The sequence below is a fragment of the Bos taurus genome, chromosome 19, assembly GCF_002263795.3.
Source record: "Bos taurus isolate L1 Dominette 01449 registration number 42190680 breed Hereford chromosome 19, ARS-UCD2.0, whole genome shotgun sequence".
Lineage (NCBI taxonomy): Eukaryota > Metazoa > Chordata > Mammalia > Artiodactyla > Bovidae > Bos > Bos taurus.
In genome coordinates this window covers 14,088,012-14,112,293 of record NC_037346.1, presented here as the reverse complement: position 1 = coordinate 14,112,293, position 24,282 = coordinate 14,088,012, and the positions used below count along the sequence as shown (strand labels likewise).

Here is a 24,282-nt window from a genome sequence, read left to right as displayed (position 1 = left end):
CTGCATATCTGAAACCAATGTTAATAACAATGTTGTAAATCAACCACACCTCAATTTAAAAAAAAAGAAAGAAACCAAGTGTCAGAAGTGGTAAGTGGTTTGCCCAGATGAATACCAAGAGCTAGTGGCAAAATGATGGAAACTTTGTCCCCTGATTCTGGATTTAGTGCGTTTTTCACTATACTTCTCTTTGACCTGGTAATATGCCAAGGCCAGTGCTCACCTTAAAAAAATGCTTCTAAAATAAAATTCACTTTTAAACTCGGACAAGCATAACTGTAGCATCAACAGGACCCTAAATAAAGTTTATTTATTTAATCCATTCACTCAGTGGGGTCGAGTGGGATATATAGCAACCTACATTGACTAGGGGTGCATCGTACGGTTGCCTAGCAGTGCTAAGGCGCCATTGAGGTTCGAGGTTGTGAATCTGAAGTGTGAGCTGCCAGCCTGGCTTTGCTGTGCTTTTTTTCAAATCTCATTTCAGGTACATGGAGGTCAGGAGCTAAGTGAGCAGAGTCAGATCTAACCAGGGTTGTGGTTTTGTCATAGGAGTGTGACGAAGGAAGGGGGTGAGAAAGTGAATAAGATGAAAATTCATAGGATTTAAAAGGGAATTTTCTTTTTTATACTATATAGATATATATATGATTTTTTAATTTCACACAATGAATACTGAAACCAGGTTGTGATGCCCATTCGGGTTGAAATGGTAGTGTTGTCATCTTTGTTCAGAAGCGGTCTCAAGGGTGTTTGTCTGGGCAGGTTCAATCTGGAGACTGTGGAGGCTGTACTTGATTTAAATTGTTGTTTGAGCCAGTGCTCCACCTAAGAGTCTTAGGACTTTCCTTCCTCCGGAAGGAACCTTTTGAGACGAATCTAGGGTTTCGTCCAAAGCTCAGGTGCTGCAATTCTGCTTATAAAGCCCTTTTCTAGTGTTATTTGTGTAAGTAAATAGTTGGCTTCCTATTTCAGGGAAGGACATATTTGTCCCCAAGGCTGCCTCGTATCCTGGGCACACACTGGGGTGCTGGAAAACAGAACCGTTCCTCTCCTGATAGTGTTTGGAAATAACCAGGGCAATTTGGACCCTTTGACCACAAAAATCAACCGTACACTGAAGCTGAAATACAGGTCACTCTGTTTCCCCTTCTCAGTTTTATATTCTGCCCATCCCTACCTCATCCTAACACTTAATAGGAATCCAGCCTCCTTTCTACTCATCGTAGGTGTCCAGGCAGACGATCCCCACTGCCTGCTTTTCATTGGTGTCAGCAGTGGTAATGATTAAGTGGCAACACCCCACCCCCTTGAAACGTCTCCCTCCTCCTTGCAGATCCCCATGGCGAGCAAAAGCACAGTGTGCCTTCTAGGGTCCCTCCCAGAACTTGTGCCTAGGGCGCAAGTGAGGTCAAACAGTGGTAAGTGAATCCTCTTGACTCCAATCACACCACCACCCTCCCAGCAACTCCAAACCTCAGCCTCCACCCCACGCAATGTGGCAGCCTTTGGGAAAACTCAGGACGGATATTTCACTACCGAGTGCCACCAAACAGTAACTAAAGGTATAAGCAAAGCAGAAGTACAGACACATATAAAAGTGTCCCAAAAGGCACACTTCCGGTGCGTTCTCTTTACGTACGTTGTAACCCAGGATAAAAATGTTTAATAAAGCAGAATTCCAGAATCCTAACTAATGCAGGATCTGGGAGTGGAGGCAATCAAGAATGCTGCCACCCACTTTAAGCTCCCAATGTGCTGGTTTGCCTTTGACAAGAGGACATCAAAACAGTGAAGAATGATTGCCAGTTGTTCTAAAAAAGAACAATAAAAGGTAAAGCACCTCTACCACACACACACACACACACACACACACACACACACCCTCACAGTCTCAATCCCTAGAAGAGATTCGAAAAAGAAAAGCCCAAGAAATTCCAAGCATGAATACCTCCCCAGATAAGACAGAAATGGAAGAAAACCAAACTTTTTAAAGTAAGCATTTTGATCTTCAGGCAAACATGGAGTTAATCTGGGGACAGCTAAGCACAATTACACAGATGAATTCATTGTGTGAAATGGTCATTGAGCGTAGAGAATGTTAGTGCCAGTCCAGAGTCCAAGCTCTGTAGGGGTCATACCTGAATCTGCTGAGCTGAGCACATGGAAACCTCGGTGTGCATTCAGGCTTGACCACTCTTTTTAATTTATTTCAGAGTTGCTCACTGGGGTGGCTTCAGGAAATGCAAATAGAATGTCCATAGCGGTGTCTGAGCCCACTCCAGTGTTCTTGCCTGGAGAATCCCAGGGACGGGGAAGCCTGGTGGGATGCCGTATATGGGGTCGCACAGAGTCGGAAACGACTGAAGTGACTTAGCATAGCATAGCATAGCATAGCGGTGTCTGAAGACGATGGGGTTTTGATGTGTGTTAAACTGAAAATATAAATAGAAATCTCTGGGCCTGTATTTACATGGATTAAGGTTGTTCTTAAGATTACAGTCTGATATTTATAATCCTTTTACTCTTCCAGTTGGCTTTTACTCGATTTTATGCATACAGAGAGGACATAAGTGAAGCCCTAGACTGGGCGTGATGGTACCCAGGTTCTAGCTTCACTTCTGTTAAAATTCTCCCTGAGTCCTGGGGTTCTTCCTTCCTTGATGCTGGGCCCTCACCCCTATAAACTGAGGAGTTTGGACCACATGATCTGGTTCTCTAGTTTTGAGGCTACAATTCAGAGCAATCTGGACATACCATTTCACCTCTAGGATTTTTTTTTTTTTCAACATAATTAAGATGTACACAATTTTCACACCACAGTAGGATATAAATCCTATTCACGTTTCCATGGACTATAAATTAGGAAACACTGGAACATAGCCAGGGACATAAAACAATCTTTTGACATTGATGTCTAACATAATTCCACAATGATAAGAGAACAGACTCTGTATGACTTCAATATCTTTAGACCATGAAATGTGTGCACCATATTTTATGTCCAGGATTTTAATTTAAGCAAATGGGAAGTATTTTTACAGTGTAAAATGCATATGGCTCTAGGTGGCTCAGTGAGTAAAGAATTACTTGCGATGCAGGAGATGCAGGTTTGATTCCGTGAGTCGGGAAGATCCCCTAGGAGAGGAAATGGCAAGCCACTCCAATATTCTTGCCTGGAGAACCCCATGGACAAAGGAGCATGGCAGGCTACAGTCCATGGGTCGCAAAGAGTCAGACATGGCTGAAGTGACTGAGCACACACGCTACAGCCTGATGGACCTACGAAACCCACAGACCTAGAGTCACCATTGGAAATAACTCAAGTACCATTGTCCACGGCAAATGTGTGAAAGTCAGCTCTACAAAGGAACTACACAATTGAGAGAATTCTTTCCCTGTTTATAATAATAACATATTTGCACCGAAAGAGTCCTTAGCAAGCACGGAGACCCAGAGAGGTCAAGCAACTTGCCCAAGACACACAGGCAGCAGGAGGGAGTCAGGACCACAGAGTAGATCTCCTCACCCTCACCCTAGTCAGGACTCCTGCATGCGCCCTTCCGAGGTAGGCAATTTCATCTTTAGAACTTCTCTTTCCATATCCACCAACACCCTTCACAGGGAATGGAAATGTTAAATTTTATTTTTTTAGAGTTAATCTTGTTGAAATTCACTAGAGAAATGAATATTGATTAAAAAAAAAAAACTCACAGTTGCCAAAATCTTGGGACAGTTTCACTACAGAAATGATGAAGGCCTTCTTTCCAAGCTGTCCCTGCCTCGTCACCAGAAGCAGAGGAACCAGGAGACAAGAGCAGGGAAGAGGGGGTCCCTGGATTTCTCAGGCCCAAGAAGGAGCAGCCTCAGTGGAGATGTGTATGCTGACTTTCTAAGTCTCCATCAGAACAGGGTCCTGGCATACTGGTGGAGCTTGGGCCTGCTGCAAACAAGCTGGTCTTGGAGTGAAAAACGAACACACCCAGGTATGTCCCCCAGTGTCTGCCGACCTTGCGTTTTGGGGAGAGAGACTCCCACTTCCAGCATTGGAAGTGCTCAAATGCTTGAACCACCAACATACGCCTCCCCACATCAGAGCTAATGCACGAGGCACCCTGCCTCTGCTCAAAGGCACTCAGGTTCTGTTGCCTGTCCTTTGGGGAGGGGCGGCAGGGCCTGGAGGCTCGGAAAGGCATTTTCAGTGGAAGCTGAGGGGAGGCACGCTGGTGGAAACAGAACCGCGGGAGTTGGGCTCTGCTGCTGCTGAGCTGTGTGACGTGGGCAGGAAACTTAGCCTCTCTGTTTCCTCATCTGGTAGGTAGAGAGAATCATACCTTTCGAAGCTATCGTTAAGGGGAATTGAAGGAGAAAGCATGTACCCTTCCTCTGTCCCCTTCCTTCACAGGATCTCTACTGAGCACTCACGAGGTTGCTCAACTAGTGGGTGCTCAGGAAGTTCAAGTTGTCTGCACAACCAGAAGTGTCTTCCCACAGGTCAGACATGGGAAGATATGGTGCCCGAGGGAGCATATCACTCTGATGACAGCCAATCCTCCTCCAGCTCCAAGTAGTACTACAGCCGTTTGTGAAACAGTCACACGGCACGTGGCTCACACGTCGTTCTCTGGTGTCTGTAAGGCGCACTTCCCCCTTCCTCTTCCCTCCCAGTTCCCGCTCGATTGCCAGCATCCTCTCCTATAGTACTAGCAGCAGTGTTAGTCGCTCAGTCGTGTCCGACCCTTTGCAGCCAGTCAGGCTCCTCTGTCCATGGGATTCTCCAGGCAAGAATATCGGAGTGGAGAGCCATTCCCTTCTTCAGGGGATCTCCCCAACCCAGGGATCGAACACGTGTCTCCTGCTTCTTCTGCATTGCAGGCAGATTCTTTACCATCTGAGCCGCTGGGAAACCCATGCCCCATCCTGTAGGTGATGCTTATCCCTAAGCCTTCCTAAGTAGGAAAAGCGGCTTCCCATATCTGAAACAGGAGGGGGTCCCACTAGACCTGGTGAGACACCCTGTCTTCCAGCCCATGTGTCCCCTCTCACCTTCCCATACACACGGTCACCCACATAGCTCATTCCATCCTCACACTGGCCACTGCTGGCCATCAGCAGGGTTCGGGTGCAGAAGGAAGTGCCTGTGAGGGGTCAGCCTGGCTCTGCCACTCAGTCGGTGACCTAAGCTAATCCGTGTTCTCTCTCCAAGCCTCAGTTTCCCCACTGGTAACAGGAAGAGATGAGCTGACTCTCTAGGGCCACTCCAGCTTAGCCAGCTTGTGACATGAGTTACTTCCACCAGAAAATGCTTCTTTTTCCAGCTCCCAAATGCAACAAGGACTCCTCTACTCACTCTACATGGTTCGGACTTTGTTTAAAAAGATTTCCCTTTACCAGGTGTTTGAGGCCCACTGCCACTCAGAGGCCAGAATCATCCCAAAGTCAGTGGCAAAAGCACATCAGATCAAAAACGTCCATGGGCCTCATCTGAACACAATTTCTGCTTTGAACCTTCTGCCAAGTCTAGGGCTTATCTGCCAGAGAGTATGTGTGAATTACCATATGAAAGAGCTCTCTTGGATCATACTTAAAGAAAGCCTCTTTTCAATTCAGATAAGAAAATCACCCAGTCCTCCAGAAAAGACATATAAATTTGTGTCTAAATGACCAAATAGAGTTATGGTCACAGAAGATGTAATTATCTCCTTCTGGGATAAAGGGAGTCTTCTAGCTACAAGGGAGAGCCAAGAAGCAAGAATGTCCTGCTTGAGATGGCAGCAAGCCGACCACCAAAGGTTGCCCGTGTTGTTCGCTGCACAAGGATGTTCCGCTGATGAGTGGGGAGGGACTCTGGAGGGGAGCCTGTCCTTTCCTAGCCAAGCCATGTGTCCAGTACATGACATGATTATGTTGGGTCAAAGAGAGGTGAACCTTTTGGAAATTCAGCAACATCATTGCAGATGTTAGCAGACAGCCCCAGTTTGGAGATACAGCCTAACCCCTGCTTACAAATACACCATTTTCCAGAGCTCATGGCAAGAAGAGAGAGCAGAAAGGCAGAATCAAAGGAAGGTCTTGGGGTGAATGTGGGGAGAAGCTCCTTCTGGAAACCATCTTAGCATCTGGAGGGGCTTGGACCCCCCAGTGCCTCCCAGTCAATTCCCAAAAGACCACTGGGAAGAACCCAGTGGGACCGCTCCCCACTACCCTTCACATAGGGCTCCACCCTGCCTTCCCTGACCTCCCAGCTGATGATAGAGTCGCTGTTACGGGTTCTCAGAGCAGCTCTGCTTTCCCTCTATAAAGTTCATGTTGTACTTTGCAATAAGATGTGTGTAGGTAATTTGGTTCATCTGTCTCTCTGACCAGATTGTCAGCTGTGCGAAGCAGACTATGTTGGGTTTTGCTCTTGGATCCCCAGCACAGCATCTGGGGCAGGAACTATGAATGGAGCGTGAATGAAAGGGCGTGGGTCTTGCACTTCTGCAGCCCTTTCCACCAGGGAGAAGAGGGCAGAGGATGAGATGGTTAGATAGTATCACCAACTCAATGGACACGAATTTGAGCAAACTCTGGGAGATAGTAGAGGACAGAGGAGCCTAGTAGCCTACAATCCATGGGGTCACAAAGAGTCAGGCACGACTTAGCAACTGAACAACCACAGGGGCTGTCTGGGCACAGGGACATGCAGTCTGCGTGACCTCAGCCTTGTGCCCAGGCCCAGGGGACAAAGACTAGAGAAGAAACACCCAACCCTCGCCTGGCATCCAAAACACACACAAAGACTAATAAAAATACAGCTTCCCGGGGTTTCCCTGGTGGTCCAGTCATTGCATCCCCCAATGCAGGGGATGCAGGTTCAATCCCTGGTCAGGGATCTAAGGTCCTGCATGCCACAGGGCGTCTAAGCCACACACCACAAGCTTGGGCATGGCAACGAAGAGCCCAAGGGCTGCAGCTGAGACCCAACACAGCCAAACTCATTAAAAAAAAAAAAAAAAAGAAATACAGTTTTCCAAGTTTACCGAGGCACCCAGTATTTGTATGTTTAGCAAGGTGCCTCATGTGATTCCAAGCCACCCATCATGGTTGAGAACCCACAGATTTGGTTGTGATGGGTATAAGGAAGCCTAGATACAAAAGAGAGGGAATCGAGGGCCATCCTGAAGGCTCATGAAGGCTTTCTGGTGGAAATGATGCCTCAGCCAGGTCTTGATCAAAGTGAGTGACATGGAAAAGGAGAGAAGGACCTCACAGGCGGAAGGAACAGCATGAACCAAAAGAGAGACAGGAGACTGCATGGGGCACACTCATGGGCAAGGGTGGTGGGATTGAACCAGAATGACAGATGCTGAGTTCCTGGTAGAAAATCAAGCCCAGGGAAGTTCCCGGTGGTCCAGTGGTTAGGACTGGCTGCTGTCACTGCTGTGACCTGGGTTTGAGCCCTGGTCAAGGAACTACAATCCCGCCATGTGGTGTGGCCAAAAAAAAAAAAAAAAAGTCAAGCACAAATCACCCACTACTCAACTGAGCTCCAGAGCCTTCTGGGTAGGGAACCCACATTCCAGCAGCCTTCAGAGAATTTCCTCTGCACCCCTTTTTTTAATGCAGGCCCCATTCCTACTTTGGGTTTCACTCACTTTTTCTTATCTTCTTTCTCTAGTGAGACTGTGGCACTAAAGAATAGACTTCTGAGCCCAAGGCCATCAGGGCATTATTGCCAGGGCCTGTCTTGATAAATAGGCTTGACTTGAGAATTCCAAACTGTCCTGGCTAGAAAGAAGAGATGGTTCAAACTGGCGAATGGCAGCACCCACAGCCAACATCTGTGGCCATGGATGTCCAGGGTGTCAGGAAAGAGTCGTTTTACTTGATATAGAAGTGATGTTTGGAGCACAAGGGTCAGGCCCCCAGGGCACCTGCGTGTCATGACTCATCTGTCTTTCCTGGGCCCAGAATGGGGGGTGGGGTGGGAGCTAAGGTTGGGAATGACAGAGGGGATGCTCTTGAGGTGGGAGAGCAGACCCTCAATGACCTGGCTTTCCTGGAGTGACTGCAATCCACAAGCTGGGGGCTTCAGGCTGTAGGAAACATCTCTCACTACCCACCACCTACCACCCTGAGGTCCCATCCATCCTTCTACATTCGTCCATCGCCTCCTCTCTCCTTACTCATCCCCTCCTCTCCTCCCTTCCCACAAGGTTTGGTCCACAGGCCTTGGCTCGGTTGGTAAGCAGACGCTCCCCCTTATCTGGGTTTTTCAAACTGGACTTTTTGGGACTTCCGTGGTAGTCCAGTGGCCAAGACTCTGTGCTCCCAACGCAGGAGCCCTGGGTTCGATCCCTGGTCCGGGAACTAAACCCCACGTGCTGCAGCGAAAGGGTTCACATGACGTAGCTAAAGATCAAGAGCCCCAGGCCGCAATGAAGATTGAAGATCCCACGTGCCGCCACCCAGTGCAGCCAAATAAATATTAAAAAAAAAAAAAAAGATGTAAAAAAGATGTATTTAACTGACCGATCAAATAAATACCTTTAAAAATAAATAACTTTAAAAAAGTAAGCTGGACTTTGCTACTGAGCCTGGCCAGTGCGTGGACAGGTTTTCTAAGGCCAGCGCACACGCTGCAGAGAGGAAGGGAGAGTCTTCGGCACACCACCCCTCCCTCTGGAGGGATGAGGGGTGGCCTCTAGGAAGCGGTGTGGATCCGAAGTTCTCAGCCTCCGCGCCAAGTTTCTGAGACATGCCCACGTCACAGTTCAGTGCCGCCCCACCGGAATCTGAACTATCTTGTCTGCCGGGCAGTTACAAATTAATCTCTCGTCATCAGTGATTAACTTATTCGAGCCCCGGGAGCTGCTGAACCAAAACAGCCCCTTGGGGTGAAGAGCGTCCAGCATCGTGAGGCTGTGGATGTGCCTGTGACCCTCCTCTGGGCCTCGTGCTGTGTCAGCAGGGGAGCAGGGAGACCAGCATGGGGTTCCCCCTCCCCCAGGCACTGCTGCTCTGGGACGCTCACGGGGCCCCTCGGTGTGGCTTGGGGGCCAAGGGCTGGATTGGCTTTTTTCAGTGTGTTTGTCTGCAAGAAACGTTTTAAAAATGGAATTGGGGGCTTCGCTGGCCATCCAGTGGTTCAGGGTCTGCCTTGCAGTGCAGGGGACACGGGTTCGATCCCTGGGCCCAGAGGATCCCACATGCCACAGAGCAGCTAAGCCCTCGAGCCACAGTTACTGAGCCCATGTGCCTAGAGCCTGGGTTCGCCAACAAGAGACACCACCGCAAGGAGAGGCCCAGGCACCGCAACTAGAAAGGAACCCCCGCTCGCCACAACAGGAGAGAAGCGAGCACAGCAGTGAAGGCCCCATGCAGCCAGACAGAAATGAACGGACACGTGAATCAGGAAACAAACAAAAAAATAGGATTGGGGTGGGCTTATCCTTTGGGAACAAGATACAACTGAATACAGACAGCCTGCGACTGACAAGAAAGAACGGGAAGCCAAATTTTGGAAATTGCTCGGATGTTGCGGGGACCAATGGGTCATCTCTCAGAGTATAAACTGTCTCAGTGGAAGAGGCCCTGGAGTTTTTGTGGGTCTGAACTTCCCAGTCCTACAGAAACCGAGAAAGAGGGCTCGACTCACCTAAGGTCACTGTAGCGCCGACAGGAGAGAGACCACGTGTCACATTGTGCTCACACGTCCGATAAAAACTCACTTCCTCGTCACCCTGAGGACAGGCAGCCTAGCACTCTCTCTGGAAAAAAGGTCAGGGAATCCTCCCACACAGCACTTCTACCATTTGAAGGTGTTCAAAGTCAAGTTTCCCTGCTTTTTCTGAGTAATTCTGAAAAATCTAGTCTCCTTTCTTAGTTCTGGGGCTTTTCAGCAATTTATGTCACCTTGGTGGTCATCCTGCTGTTCCAAACCCATAATCCCCCACCTCACCATGGGAAAAACATCAGACAAACCCCAATGTAGGGCCATTCCACCAAGAACCGTCCCAGTCCTCCTCAAAGCCAGCCAGGTCATCAGAAACAGGGAAGCCTGAGATAGCATCACAGATGAGCAGAGTCTAATGAGACAATGTTAATTAAATGCAGTGAGGTGTCCTGGGTGGGATCCTAGGACAGGAAATGGCCATCAGGGAAAAGATAGTGGGAAAAGAATACAGGGCAGAGTTTAGTCAGTAGTAAGGTAACAATGCTGACTCCTTCGTTGGAACAAATGTTCCACACTATGTAAGACGTTAACAGTGGGGACAACTGGGGGATGGGTGTGCGGAAATTCTCTACCATCTCCGCAGCCTTCCTATACACCTAAAACTATTTCAAAGTAAAGCATTTACTTAACAGTTTTTAAAATGGTCCCTATGATTGGAACCTTTCTGAGATGTTTAATCACAGGTTTCATAATGTGTGGAGTAACAAGCATCGGAGCGAGGAAAACAGGAACAGGGAGAGAAGGAGGGAAGGAGAGAGGAGAGAGGCAGGCAAGAGGACAGGGTGAGAGGGAGCAGGAAGGCAGCGAAAAGTACAGACTTCAAAAGTGACTGTCACTGGACTCCCCGGCAATCCAGGGGTTAAGATTTTGTAATTTCCAGGTGGCTCAGCAGTGAAGAATCCTCCTGCCAGTGCAGGAGATGTGGGTTCAGTCCCTGATCTGGGAAGACCCCACACGTGGCAGAACAACTAAGTTCATGCTCCACAACTGTTGAGCCCGTGCTCTAGAGCCCAGTATCACGATACAGAGCCACGTGCCACAGCTACTGAAGCCCGAGCATCTTACGGCCGGTGCTCCACAAGAGAAGCCGCAAGATGGGGAGCTCTGCACTGCAGCTAGAGAGCAGCCTCCCACTTGCAACAACTGGAGAAAAACGCTCACAGCAATGAAGACTCAGCACAACCAAAAATAAATAAATAGATAAAATTATTTTTTTAAAAAATTTTATATTTTCAGTCCAGGGATTGTGGGTTCACCCCTTGGTCAGGGAACTAAGAGCCCACATGCAGCATGGCGCCAAAAAAAAAGTATGTCATATAGAGATTAAACAGCAAATTGGCACACATAAATCCCATCTTCTGAACAATTACATTAAATGTAAACGGATTTTTTTTTTAAAGTAACAGTCTAGCCACCCACGAACTGTGGTGTTGGAGAAGACTCTTGAGAGTCCCTTGGACTGCAAGGAGATCAAACCAGTCAATCCTAAAGATCAGTCCTGAATATTCATTGGAAGGACTGATGCTGAAGCTGAAACTCTGATACTTTGGCCACGTGATGTGAAGAACTGACTCACTGGAAAAGACCCTGATGCTGGGAAAGATTGAAGGCAGGAGGAGAAGGGTTGGATGGCATCACTGATTCGATGGACATGAGTTTGAACAAGCTCTGGGAATTGGCGATGAACAGGGAAGCCTGGCATGCTGTAGTCCATGGGGTTGCAGAGTCAGACACAGCTGAGTGACTGAACTGAACTGAGCCACCAATGGCTGCACAAACAGAAGGTGGAATATTCAGAGTGGGATAATATTGGCCATAAAAAGAAACGGAGCCCTGGTCCAACATGGATGAGCCTTGGAAATACTACACTAAGTGAAAGAAGTCACTCACAGAAGACCACATTATTGCATGATCTCATTTATGTGAAATGTCTAGAAAAGGCAAACCCAGAGGACAGGAAGCAGACGAATGGCTTCCAGAGCTTGGGGGCAGGGAGGGCAACCAGTGATTGCTAAAGGGCGTGGGGTTTATTGTGGGGCTGATGAAAATGATCTGCTATGAGACAGTGGTGATGGTTGTACAACCTTGTGAATATATAAAACCACTCAACTGTCCACTTTAAAAGGGTGCACTTTATGATGTGTGAACTACATAATAAACTGAAACATACAATGAAAATGTTAAAAAGTAGATACAACTTAGTCTGTTTCTTCAAGGAGCGCTTGGTGTCCTGTGGGAGACATTTCAGTCCAGGTGATTGTAAGCCTTTCCCCTTGTCAGTAACCTGCACGGGACAGGAGCCCTGATGGTTGTATTATTATTATTATTATTATTATTATTATTATTATTATTATTATTTGGCTGTGCCCTGCGGCATGCTGGATCTTAGTTCCATGACCAGGGATCAAATCTGTGCTTCCTGTACTGAGAACGCTGAGTCTTAACCACTGGACTACAGGGGAAGTCCAGATTTGTTCATTACTGATTCCAGCACCCAGCACAGTGCCTGGGCCCTAACAAGCTCTCAAGAAATACTTGTTGAATGAAAGAGTAAGTGTGTTAAGTCCTATGACAGGTCACAGAGGAGAGGCTAAAGGTGCTTGGGAAAACCTAGTGTGCTCTGGAAAACCACAGGCTGTGACATAGACAAGGTTGACCGTACCAGGACACTGTAAAGATTTTCAAAACCCTCCCCAGTGACTAATCCATGTGACCCTGAATCACCAAGCAAAGTCTTGCAAAATTGCCTCCTTCCAGCCACCACCTATGCCTGCTCCTTGGGACCCCTTCTTCTGGACACCCACGGATTCACTCTGGAAAGAGATGTATATGCACACACTCCCGCTTCTGATTGTGTGTGCTGAGAAGGAGAGCAGAGGCCAGTGTCAATGGCAGTGGGGTGAGAAGGACATGGGCCTGGGACAGAGGCAGATCCCAGAAGGCTTCCCAGAGGAGGTGACATTTCAGCATGAGGGGCCGTCAGATAGGAGCAATGAATTGATTCTGCAACACAGTTTCTGGGTTGGTTTATCTCCACTATTCCTTTCACCAGTGGTTGTTTCCTGTTGCTCTTTCCAGGGAGGGCTCCACAGATCCTTAGAGACAGCCTTTAATATCCTCACCAAAGCCCCAGTAAGTCTCCCCAAGGTGACTCAGCTACCCAAAGGTAAGTGTCATAAAAACCAAAACTGCCTTTTGACCTCCTTGACCCAGCCAGAAGGAAGTGAATATTTTTGAAAATCTTAAGGGCCTCAACATACTGGGCGGCTGTGGCTGGCAATGGAGTGTCATTGACATGTGAGTGACTTGGCAGAGAGCTCTCCATCATAAGCCTGAGCCAAAAGGCAAAGGAATCTGCAGCACTATGCATTGTAGTCTTGGCAGAATATCAGAGCAGGAAGAGCCCAGGATTTGCAGTCAGAGAACGCTGGGTGTGAAAAACAGCTGTGCCGCTCACCAGCTGTGTCCTTGCAGGAAATATTTACACCAATCCTGAGCCTCAGTTTGCTTGTGCGTAATATGGGCTTCCCAGGTGGCGCTAGTCATAAAGTGAAAATCGCTCAGTCGTGTCCGACTCTTTGCGACCCCATGAACTATACAGTCCATGGAATTCTCCAGGCCAGAATACTTCCCAACCCAGGGATCGAACCCAGGTCTCCCACATCGCAGGCAGATTCTTTACCAGCTGAGCCACAAGGAAAGCCCAAGAACACTGGAGTGGGTAGCCTATCCCTTCTCCAGCATCTTCCCAACCCAGGAATTGAACCGGGGTCTTCTGCATTGCAGGTTGATTTTTTTTTACCAGCTGAGTTACCAGGGAATCCATCTATCAATGCAGGAGACATAGGAGATGCAAATTCAATCCCTGGATCAGGAAGATCCCCTGGAGAAGGGCACAGCAACCCACTCCAGTATTCTTGCCTGGAGAATCCCATGAACAGAGGAGCCTGCCGGGCTACAGTCCATAGGGTCACAAAGAGTCAGACATGACTGAAGCGACTTAGCATGCATGCATGCAAAATGGTGATATAGTCCCCAGCCAGCTAGGGTTGCTCTGAGAGTTAAAGAGGATAGTGTGTGTGCAAACCATCCTGATCAATAAGGGACCATCAAAAATTGCAGGTATTAGTTTTCACTATTAAAATTGCTATTATGATAGAGACACCTTGTCCATTTGGAGGGTATTATGAAATTCAATTTCTATCCCCCAAATTCTCTCTCCCCCTCAGGTTTATTCTAAAACCTATTCAAAGAACAAATTGAGCTCTGGAATTTTCTCCCAGGCTAAACTGCCAGTGGAGTTTCTATATCATTTTGTAAGGAGCATTTATGATGAAATCACAGAACCACAGACACTGAATTGGCTGCAGGGAAGCTCCTTTGCCTTTCAGCCTGGTCTGTAAACCAAAAGAACCCAGAGAGGGCCTCAGTGAATATGCTGAGGTTTTGTCCGTAAAATATCTCAAGTTCTAGGGTGAAATCTGATTTCAGTTTTCGGAAATCTGACCATCTCTTACTGTTGTCAGCTTGGTCTTTAGAGTAACCCCACGTGGATGTATAAACTCACATGATTTAAATAGGAGAAAAAGAGAAGAGAAGGAAGGGCAAGGGAAGAGAAGGGAAAGACAGAGGCTGAAGTGGGAAGGCACAGGTACTGGGACTTTTAAAAACACCCCTGGTGAGAATGTTCAGTCGCTCAGTTGTGTCCAACTCTTTGCAACCCCATGGACTATAGCCCACCAGGCTCCTCTGTCCATGGGATTCTCCAGGCAAAAGTACTGGACTGGGTTGCCACTTCCTCCTCCAGGGGATCTTCCCAACCCAAGGATCGAACCCACATCTCTTATGTCTCCTGCATTGGCAGGCGGGTTCTTTTCCACTAGCACCACCAGGTGAGAATGGATATGTTTATTTTGGCTGAGTTGTCTGTCTGAAACTATCACAACACTATTGAGAAATGGAGGATTTCCTTAAATAAGGATGTCGCAGGCATCAGCGATTCCAGCCCTCCGAAAGTGAATTCTGAGCCCAGAGGGCAACCAGAAAGAACAATGCCTGCTATCTAGCAGCCTTAGAGCTGCAGCCACTCCCTACAGTGAGCACTAAGGAGCTGAGGGGATGTGAACACACTGGATACTGGCCCCAGATAGCTGAGATGCATATGAAAGGCATGATTTCAGTAAGCCCAGACTCTAGCCATCTTCCCATACATAGAAAAGCGCTAAATTCCTTAACTTGAGATATCTGGTTTTCCTTAACAATAATCTTCTGATGTTCAGACTAGCTGCCCTCCCACACCCCCTCCACCTCCCCACCTTCCAGCACCCCCTCCCCTCCCACTGCAAACTTCTATATAATCCGACTCCTCCCCACCGCCTCCTCCTTGGAACAGTTCTCTCAGGGTCACTTGAGATGCTGTCTCCCCAGGCTTGAAGTCCTAAAAATTCCCACCAAATAAAACGTAGCTCTTAGCTTTTAGCTTGTGACTATTTCTTAAGTTGACACTATTAATCAATGATGCGTGCATGCATGCTCAGTCATGTCCAACTCTTTGTGACCCCATGGACTGTAGCTCGCTGGGCTCCTCTGTCCATGGAGTTCTTGAGGCATGAATACTAGAGTGGGTAGCCATTTCTTTCTCTGGTGGATCTTCCCAACTCAGGGTATCAAACCCAGGTTTCCTGCATTCCAGGTGGATTCTTTATTATCTGAGCCACCAGGGAAGCCCTGTTAATCGGCTATATCCCGATACAAAATAAAAAGCTAAAAAATAAAAACAATTAGGTTTAAAAGGCAAAAAACACCCCAAGTGATAGCAACGTGCAGCTAGAGGCCCATCAGATCGGACCAGTTCCCTTTGGCACTTGCCCTGTACTCTCTTGGTAAAATAGTAAACAGGAAATACTTGCTTCCTCCAGTCTTCATGCAGGCCTGGCTAGGTTTAATAGAATTGCACCAGCCTGACATTTACTGTACCTGATGGATATGGCTGGATGCCACATGCTTATTGTAAAGCATCACCAGGAACGCTGGGGACCACAACAGACCAGGACGAGGCTGGGTATTTGCCTTTAGGTATTAACGGAGGAGCCCAGAGCCTCAGCCCAGGGAGGGTTGCTGTTTAAACATTGGCCAATTTACCAAGGATTTCAGATATTTGCTGGACATTTTAAGGGGTTAACCTGATCACAGACAGCACACCCAAAGAAGTAAGTAAAAAAAACTTCTTTAAGAATTAAAAAAATTAAGCCTAGTTGTTTCTCTTCATCTTTCTGGTTTGCAGTTTTCAAGTTGTTTCCTCTTCGTGTAACCACTAGATGGTGCACATCACAAAATATTCGCCCTGAAGTGGGGCTGCATTTATCATTTTTGTGGTGACTAGAAGGGAATCAGAGGTAAGGTTGCCAGATTTAGCAGGTAAAAATAGAAGACTCCCAGTTAAACTTCAATTTCAGATCAATGAATATTGCATGGGACACACACTAAAAAATTACTTATTTCTCTGAAATTCAAATTTAACTGGATTGCCTTTAATTTAACTAAGTAAGTGTTAATTGCTCAATTGTCAACTTTTTGTGACCCCCATGGGCTGGGATTTTCAGGCAAGAATATTGAAGTGGGTAGCCATTCCTTTCTCCAGTGGGTCTTCCCAACTCAGGATATCGAACCCAGGTCTCCTGCATTCCAGGTGGATTCTTTATCATCTGAGCCACCAGGGAAGCCCTATTAATCGGCTATATCCCAATGCAAGATGAAAAGTTAAAAAATAAGGTTTAAAAGGCAAAAAAACACCCCACACATAGGATTTTTCAGGCAAGAAGATTGAAGTGGGTTGCCATTCCTTTCTTCAGAGGATCTTCCTGACCCAGGGACTGAACCCAGGTGTCCTGTATTGCAGGCTTATTCTTTATTGTCTGAGCCACCAGAGAAGCCCTTCCTGTATTTTACCCAACAATCTTAATCAGAAGGGACTTTAGGAAATAAGTAGATAATCGCTAGCTCTCTCAGCTATGTCAAATACTAGAATTTGGGCTGGCATACTTCAAGGGATATGAAAGCAACATGAAGCAAGTCAGCAATTATTACAGCACAATCTCAACATCTGTGGTGTGACACAGTCTTCAGGGGCCAAAGCCCTAATGGTTAACTCAACTCCCTGGTTTGCTCCACATCACTGCACACATCCAGCTGTTCCTGCCCTGTCGTACCTCTTATTAATCAAGGTAAACTTCTGGAATACTCCAGCAGTTTGGAATACTCTGTGGCTTTCCTTGGCTCGAATGCCACTTTCCCGTACATCTCCTAGCTTTTAAAGTTGGATCAACGTTGCTTTGAGGCGCACAGTCTCAGTGTTCAATGGGACAGAAAACGGTGTTCGTTTGTAAGAAAAGCAAGTTTTCCACGTTGAACAAATTTTGGTGACAAACATGAAAAGATTAGTGCTGTACCTCCTAGCCACAGCTGACCTCCCACGGGCAGCCTCAAGTTTAATATTTCATCGGAAAGAAAGCAGGAATTTTACCTGCATTCCGAGCTCTTTTTTTGACATGAACTGGCCAATCTCTCTGCTTGACCACAAGCTTTCTACAGGCGGGGACCATCTTTACAGCATCTTGCACAGAGAAAAGCTGAAGGACCATCTTGAATCCACATGCACTCGAAGTTCCCTGAATCGGTGTTGTACTCAATGCCCTTTCCAGACAGACTGGCTGTCGCAGTTCTGTAATCTAAGCTGTGGTCCACCTCGTCCCCTCGCAGGACGATAGGGTCCCTGAAGAGAAGAAGGAAGGAAGGAAATGGAGAAATTCAGAATGCAAAATGAATGTTAAAGGCTACCCAGCTGCAGCCCACTCTGATACTTGACTATTCTCTGCTGAGCAGAGAAAGGAAGAACTGATGGTCAGAAATCTGTCTCAAACCCACTGTTAGGATCTTGTTTCTTTCCCTACAAGATAACTGCTTGCCGGAGTAGATACATGGAAGAGCACATAGCTGAGAGAAGCCATTCGTTTCTTTTCCCTAGATCCACATCTTTTTAACAGCTTTACTGAGATATAGGCTTTCCTGGTGGCTCAGACGGTCAAGAATCTGCCTGCAGTGCAGGAGACCTGAGTTCAATCCCTGGGTTGGGAAGATCCCCTGGAGAAGGGAATGGCAACCCACTCCAGTATTCTTGCCTAAAGAATTCCATGGATGGAGGAGCCTGGTGGGCTACGATCCATGGGGTGGCAAAGAGTCAGACCAGACTGAGTGATTAACACTTTCACTTACTCAGATACAGTTCACATATTTAAAGTGTGCAATTCAATGGTTTTCAGTCTATTCACAGAGTTGTGCGACCATCACTACAGTCAATATTAGAACATTTTCATCACCTCCCAAAGAAACCCCCCTACCTATTAGCAGCCACATGTCATTGCTCCCAATGTCCACCCTTTACCCCAGGCCTAAGCAATCATTAACCTACTTTCTGTCTCTACAAATTAACCTACTCTGAACACTTCACATGAGGGGAATCATATAGCATGTAGTCTTTTCTGTCTGGTTTCTTTCACTTAGCATGAGGCCCTCAAGCTTCCTCCATGCTGTAGCATGGGTCAGTACTCCATTCCTTTTTCTGCTTTTATTTATCTGCTCATTCATTCACTGATGGGTATTCTGGTGATTTCTACTTTGGGACTGTTGTGAATAATCTTCAAGTGAATCTTCATGTACCAATTCACAATCTTTTTTTTTTTTTTTTGCTGCCTTATTTGTGACATGCGGAAGCTTTCATTGCAGCATATGAACTCTTAGTTGTAGCGTGTGGGATCTACCTCCCTGACCAGGGATCGAACCCAGGCCCCCTGCACTGGAAGCCCAGAATCTTAGCCATTGGATCAGCAGGGAAGTCCGTGCAATCCATTCTCGACTCTGCCTCATATCTTTTGACTGCATTGAGAAGGGTCAACTCTCTTTCTTGCTTCTAGAAACTCATTCAAAGTAGAAAGGCCCCCTGGGGATGTTGCCCCCACCATAAGAACAAAAAGAGAAGAATCATTTAGCTGGAGGAGAGGGGACACCTGGGAGCCAGGGATCTCTTCTCTGTAGATTCCTGACAACTTAGGTGAGTTCCTGGGCTCTGAGGAGTTTGAAGACGATGTGAGGTTTTACCATCTGCAGAATGGGTACACGATCCCTCCACTTCCTCCCAGCAGCCTCTCGTTAAGACATACACATCTTGGGAAATTTGAATCCCAAAGTAACACCATAGATAGACAGCCTCTTAAGAATGGTCAGACAGCGACACGTTTGGGAAATTTCTGCCCTCTGAAATATCCTGAATTCCTTAGGTCAACCCATGGATAAGGGTGAACAAGAACAGAGCCTGCATTTTTCAGATTTTCCTCACAGTCCTCACAAGCCATAACGGTCCTTGAGAGGAAGCTGAGCCCTCCTCCTTGGAAGGGAGGGAAGGAATGAAGATTGGCTGGAGTGAGTCACCCTTCCTCTCCTGCCAAGAGGTGCCCACCCTGGAACTCTGCCCATCTGTCTGGATTCATTCTGCACAACCTTCTGAGCACCTCCTGTTTGCCAGATGCTGCAGATAAAGATATCGCATCTATTGGCAAGTGAGGAAACTGAGACTCAGAGTTCCCAAGACAACGCAGCAAGTGACACAGTAGAAATCTTTTTACTTTATTTTTAATGGAAGGATAATCGATCTACAGTATTGTGTTGATTTCTGCTACACATCAACCTGAATCAGCCATAGGCATACATCTGTCCCCTCTCTCTTGAACCTCCCTCCCACCTCCCACCGGCTCCTGCCCCTCTAGGTTATTACAGAGCCTTGTTCGAGTTCTGGAATCACACCGCAAATTCCCTTGATCTCTATTTGACAAATGGTAGCGTAGATGTTGGGGTTTCCCTCATACCTCAAGTTGGTAAAGAATCTGCCTGCAATGCAGGAGACCCCGGTTTGATTCCTGGGTCGGGAAGATCTGCTGGAGAAGGGATAGGCTACCCACTCCAGTATTCTTGGGCTTCCCTTATGACTTAGCTGGTAAAGACTCTGCCTGCAATGTGGGAGACCTGGGTTCAATCCCTGGGTTGGGAAGATCCCCTGGAGAAGGGATATGTTTCCATGTTACTCTCTCCATTCATCCCACCCTGTCCTTCTTCCTCCCCACCCCTGTCCATAAGTCTGTTCTTGACGTCTTGCAGCAGAAATTTTAACCTAAGCAGGCTAACTACAGGGAAGCCATTAGAGAAACTTCCATAATGATTAAAATAATCTACTCTCAAGGAGATTATCATATAGTGAGGAGAAGATTAAATAAACAAAAAGTCAACAGGCAGATTGGTACTAGAGGTTGAGTAACACAGAGAAATCCTGGGGGTAAAACCAAGGGGACTTGAACCAGTGGTGGGAGGAGGGGATCACAAGGTGGTCAAGGAAGTTCCCCCCAAGATACCAAGGTTTGAATAAAAAGGAAGAATCTACCAGGGAAAGGAGGGGAAGAAGGGTTTCCTTGCAGAGAGAGAGGAGCAGGTATGAAGGCTCCAAAGTGGCAGAGAGCTGTAAGAAGTCTGTGGATGACCGATGCTTGGAGCAGAGGGTATGAGCAGCCATCCAGAGTGTGAGTGATGGGCAGGGGTCAAAAGCAAGTGGCCTTCCTATCACACTGAAAGTTGGATTTTATTCTGAAACTTAGAGGGAACGATTGGAGGATGTTTAAACTGATGGATGTTAAAACTCGATCAAGTTTGCTTGAGCAACACTGTGGAACACGGACTGGAAGGGAGACAGGCGGAAGCTGCAAATAAACAAACTTCTTCCAAAGCGGCTGGGGCCTGTAGAGTGTTCTCCAGGGAAATCACACTGCCGTCGCAGTGGTGTGGTCCACGTGGTCTTCCTGGGTCGGCCCTTGTCCTCTTCTTGTCCTTGCCTTGGAGTAGACTGCGGTATAAAGATCCTAAGAAAACTTGCTTTACAGGTAACATTTCTGAGTTCGCGTGAGTCTGAAATATTTTCATTGTGCCCAGTCATTTTTCCCTCCTTCTCCTTTCTTTCTTTTTTATTTGGCTGCACTGGGTCTTAGTTCCAGCACGCAGGATCTTTAGCTGCAGCTTGCAAACCCCTGGTTGCGGCATGTGGGATCTAGATCCCTGACCTGGAATGGAACCCAGGACCCTTCATCGGGAGTGAGGAGTCTTAGCCACTGGACCCCCAGGGAAGTCCCTGCGCCCTCACTCTAGACAGAGAGAACTTCCCTCAGAACCTCAGGCATTGCTCCATTGTCTCGTGGTGACTGCAGCCTGCTTCTCTTTCCTTGGACCTCACATTTGAAAGAATGAGCCCCTGCGATTCTCTGCAGCATCACACTCCAGCCCACTGGCTTTCTCATCATCCCTTGCATGTATCAAGTTTTACCTACCGACTTGTTTCTTCTTCCTGGAATTTTCTTCCCCAACTCTGCTCATGGTTGGCATCCTTTCATTTATCAGATTTGAGCTCAAATCTGTCAGTTTTGAAGGGTCTTCCCTTACTAACTTAGCTAAACTAGCAAATGTGAGCTGTGCAAAAAAAAAAAAGATTCATCCAATTAATTTTAAATGATTCATTAATTGGCTCATTTTAACTAGGATTCTGTGAGAATTGCTCAGAAAGGAGTTAGTGTTTGGGTTAGGCCAAATTTTCAATCTAATTGGGCTATGCATATGGGAAAAAATGAATCTCAAATTCCTACCTCATATAATACAGAAAAATTTATTCATATGACTTAAGAAATCTAAATGTAAAAGAAATACTGATAAATATTTTAGAATAAAACATAAAATGCCACTGGTAATTTGACAGATATTGTATTGAATCTATAGATTGCCTTGGATTAGTTTAGTTCACTCAGTCATGTCCGACTCTTTGAGACTTCATGGATTGCAGCATACCAGGCTTCCCTGTCCATCACCAACTCCTGGAGATTGCTCAAACTCATGTCTATCGAGTCGGTGATGCCATCCAACCATCTCATCCTCTGTCGTCCCCTTCTCCTCCTTCCTTCAATCTTTCCCAGCATCAGGTCTTTTCCAGGGAGTTGGTTCTTTGCATCAGGTGGCCAAAGCATCGAAGTTTCAGCTTCCGCATCAGTCCTTCGGATGAATATTCAGGACTGATCTCCTTTAGGATGGACTGGTTTGATCTCCTTGAAGTCCAAGGGACTCTCAAGAGTCTCCTCCAACACCACAGTTCAAAGGCATCAATTCTTCAGCGCTCAGCTCTCTTTATGGTCCAACTCTCACATCCATACATCTGTTTATGTCGTCTTCAATTTCCTTCATCAGAGTCTTATAGTTTTCAGACTGTTAATTTTTTAAGGGCATCATTTTGCCAAAGAGACCTCAAACCTGTCCCACAACGGTCTGTGAGAAGGATTTCCAAGCCCCCAAATTCACATGATAGAAAGAGGGCTGCTAAAACAGCGCTGAACCCCAAAGGGGCATCCTTCATGATGCACACATCATATGGGCCATGAAGGACAATTCACAGAAGAGACTTTTCCAAAGTGACAAGCAGGAGCCACAGAGGGCAGAGGGCAAAGGGGAGCCTTTCACAGGGCAGAACTGGGGCAGATACATACTTGCTGCCAGGGCAGGACGTCCATGTGATTTCTGCGCAGTATGACATGGGTTATGTAAGGACAGTGACCACTGAGGGTTGTTTCTTGTTCTTTTATTTTCCAAATGAGACTTTTTACTGTGATTACTCTGTTCTCTCTCCATTACAGTTTATGGCGTGTATAACAGTGGTTAAATATAACCACTTAGCCTCACTGGACCACACAGGACCAAAAGAGCTCCACTTGCAAGGTTCTGTTCCAGAGAACCAGACTGGGTGAAACTGTGCCTCATCCCTTTAGGAAAAGAGGTTGCTTGTGTTTATGTAGAGAGTGGGTATTTTTGAAGATATATTTATGGGGATATAGGTGAGTGTGGCTATTGAGTAGTTAAAGGGCATGGACTGCGCTAGATTGATACTGTTTTTGCAACTCAGCATCCACTTACTTTACTTCTGATAAAATAACTCCTTCAAGTGTGGTTTGGTTGGCATCATGATCCTGCCACCCACATCTAGGGATGGGCCTTGATCCTCTTCAGGTGTGTCTTATCCCCTGGCTATGTAAAGAGACAAAACCTGATGCTGGGAAAGACTGAGGTGGAAGGAGAAGTGGGCGACAGGATGAGATGGTTGGATGGCATCACCAACTCAGTGGACTTGACTTTGAGCAAACTCTGGAAGATAGTGAAGGGCAGGGAAGCCTGGCGTGCTGCAGTCCATGGGGTCAAAAAGAGTCAGACACAACTTAGTGACTGAATGACAACAACAACATAAAGAGAGCCAGTGAAATTGGATCCGTGTGCAGAGTTTGGAAAGAGAAGAGCCTCTCACTTCTTCTCCACCTCTCTTCAACAGAAGTTAGTGGACAAAGGACCTCCCTTCCTCTGGATGACATCCTGTTAAGACGTGAGGTTTGTGGTCCCTGCAGGGATGGGAAAGAGCTGGCCCTTGGTGACATTCCTTGAATGTAATCATCACCTGAATCAATCCTATCTCAGCCCTTTTCAGTTGCAGAAGTTGTAATAGCTCCAAGTGGTTTGAGCCAGTTTGAGACAGGTTCTCTGTCCCTTGCAACATAAGAAGTTCTTCCAGGGACACTGTCAGGATTTCGTGCTTCTGTCTTTTTTTTTTTTTAATTTGGCTGTGTTGAGTCTTAGTTGCAGCATGCAAGGTTTTCGTTGCATCATGTAGGATCTTTCATTGTGGCTCACAGACTCTCTAGTTGCGGCCTGTGGACTTAGTTTCTCCAAGGAATGTGGGATTTTAGTTTCCCGACCAGGGATTGAACCTGCGTCCCCTGCCTTGCAAGGAAGATTCCTAACCACTGGACCACCAGGGAAGTCTGGCTTTTACCTTTTAAAAATAAAACCTGTTGTTTATCAAGAGCTTTGTGGTTTAAAGGTATTTGCATAGACTTACCTCTTGACCTTGTCACCACCCCTGTAGGGCAGGCAGACCTTACAGTATCATCCTCTTTCTTTTTTTTTTTTACTAGATGAGGAAACCGGGATGAGATTCCATTTTGCCCAAAGACATCCAGCCAGAAATTAGAGGAGCTGGAGCTTGGACCCAGGTCTGACTCCAGGAAAAATTCTCCCCTGGAGGGGTGGCTCAGAAACCATTCTAAACACAGCAAGTAAAACAAGTAAGTAAGCTCCCAACCCACCTGATTTCCTTTTCATCAAAAATTCTCCGCAGCAGAGCCTGGATGCCGGTTCTGAGCCCCAGCACACTTGCTTCTGCAGGAGGGGAAATGGCTCCGTTTGAGATATCTCTGGTGCAGTCAAGCGAGAGGTCATTTTCCCTTGTGGTTTCATTGATTTTATGACAAGGGAGTCTGTGATCTTAGTTGGAAATATTTCTGCTTCAAGGAGAGAGACGGGGGGGATCGGTCCTGTCTGTAGGCCAGTGACTCCCAGGGACCTTCTTAATTTAGGGATTCCTCTTCCTCTGCACCCCCCGCCCC

At 46.8% G+C, this 24,282-nt stretch overlaps 1 long non-coding RNA gene across 1 annotated transcript in view; it reads left to right on the top strand.

Moving 5' to 3' along the window:
• The first annotated feature begins 3,748 nt into the window (after positions 1-3,748).
• The window catches only part of LOC101906153 (uncharacterized), a 32,319-nt gene continuing 11,785 nt past the window's right edge, over positions 3,749-24,282 (top strand). The window contains exons 1-2 of the long non-coding RNA XR_003030774.2: positions 3,749-3,986; positions 23,812-23,961. This is a non-coding gene — a long non-coding RNA (uncharacterized lncRNA). The remainder of the gene's footprint in view (positions 3,987-23,811; positions 23,962-24,282) is intronic.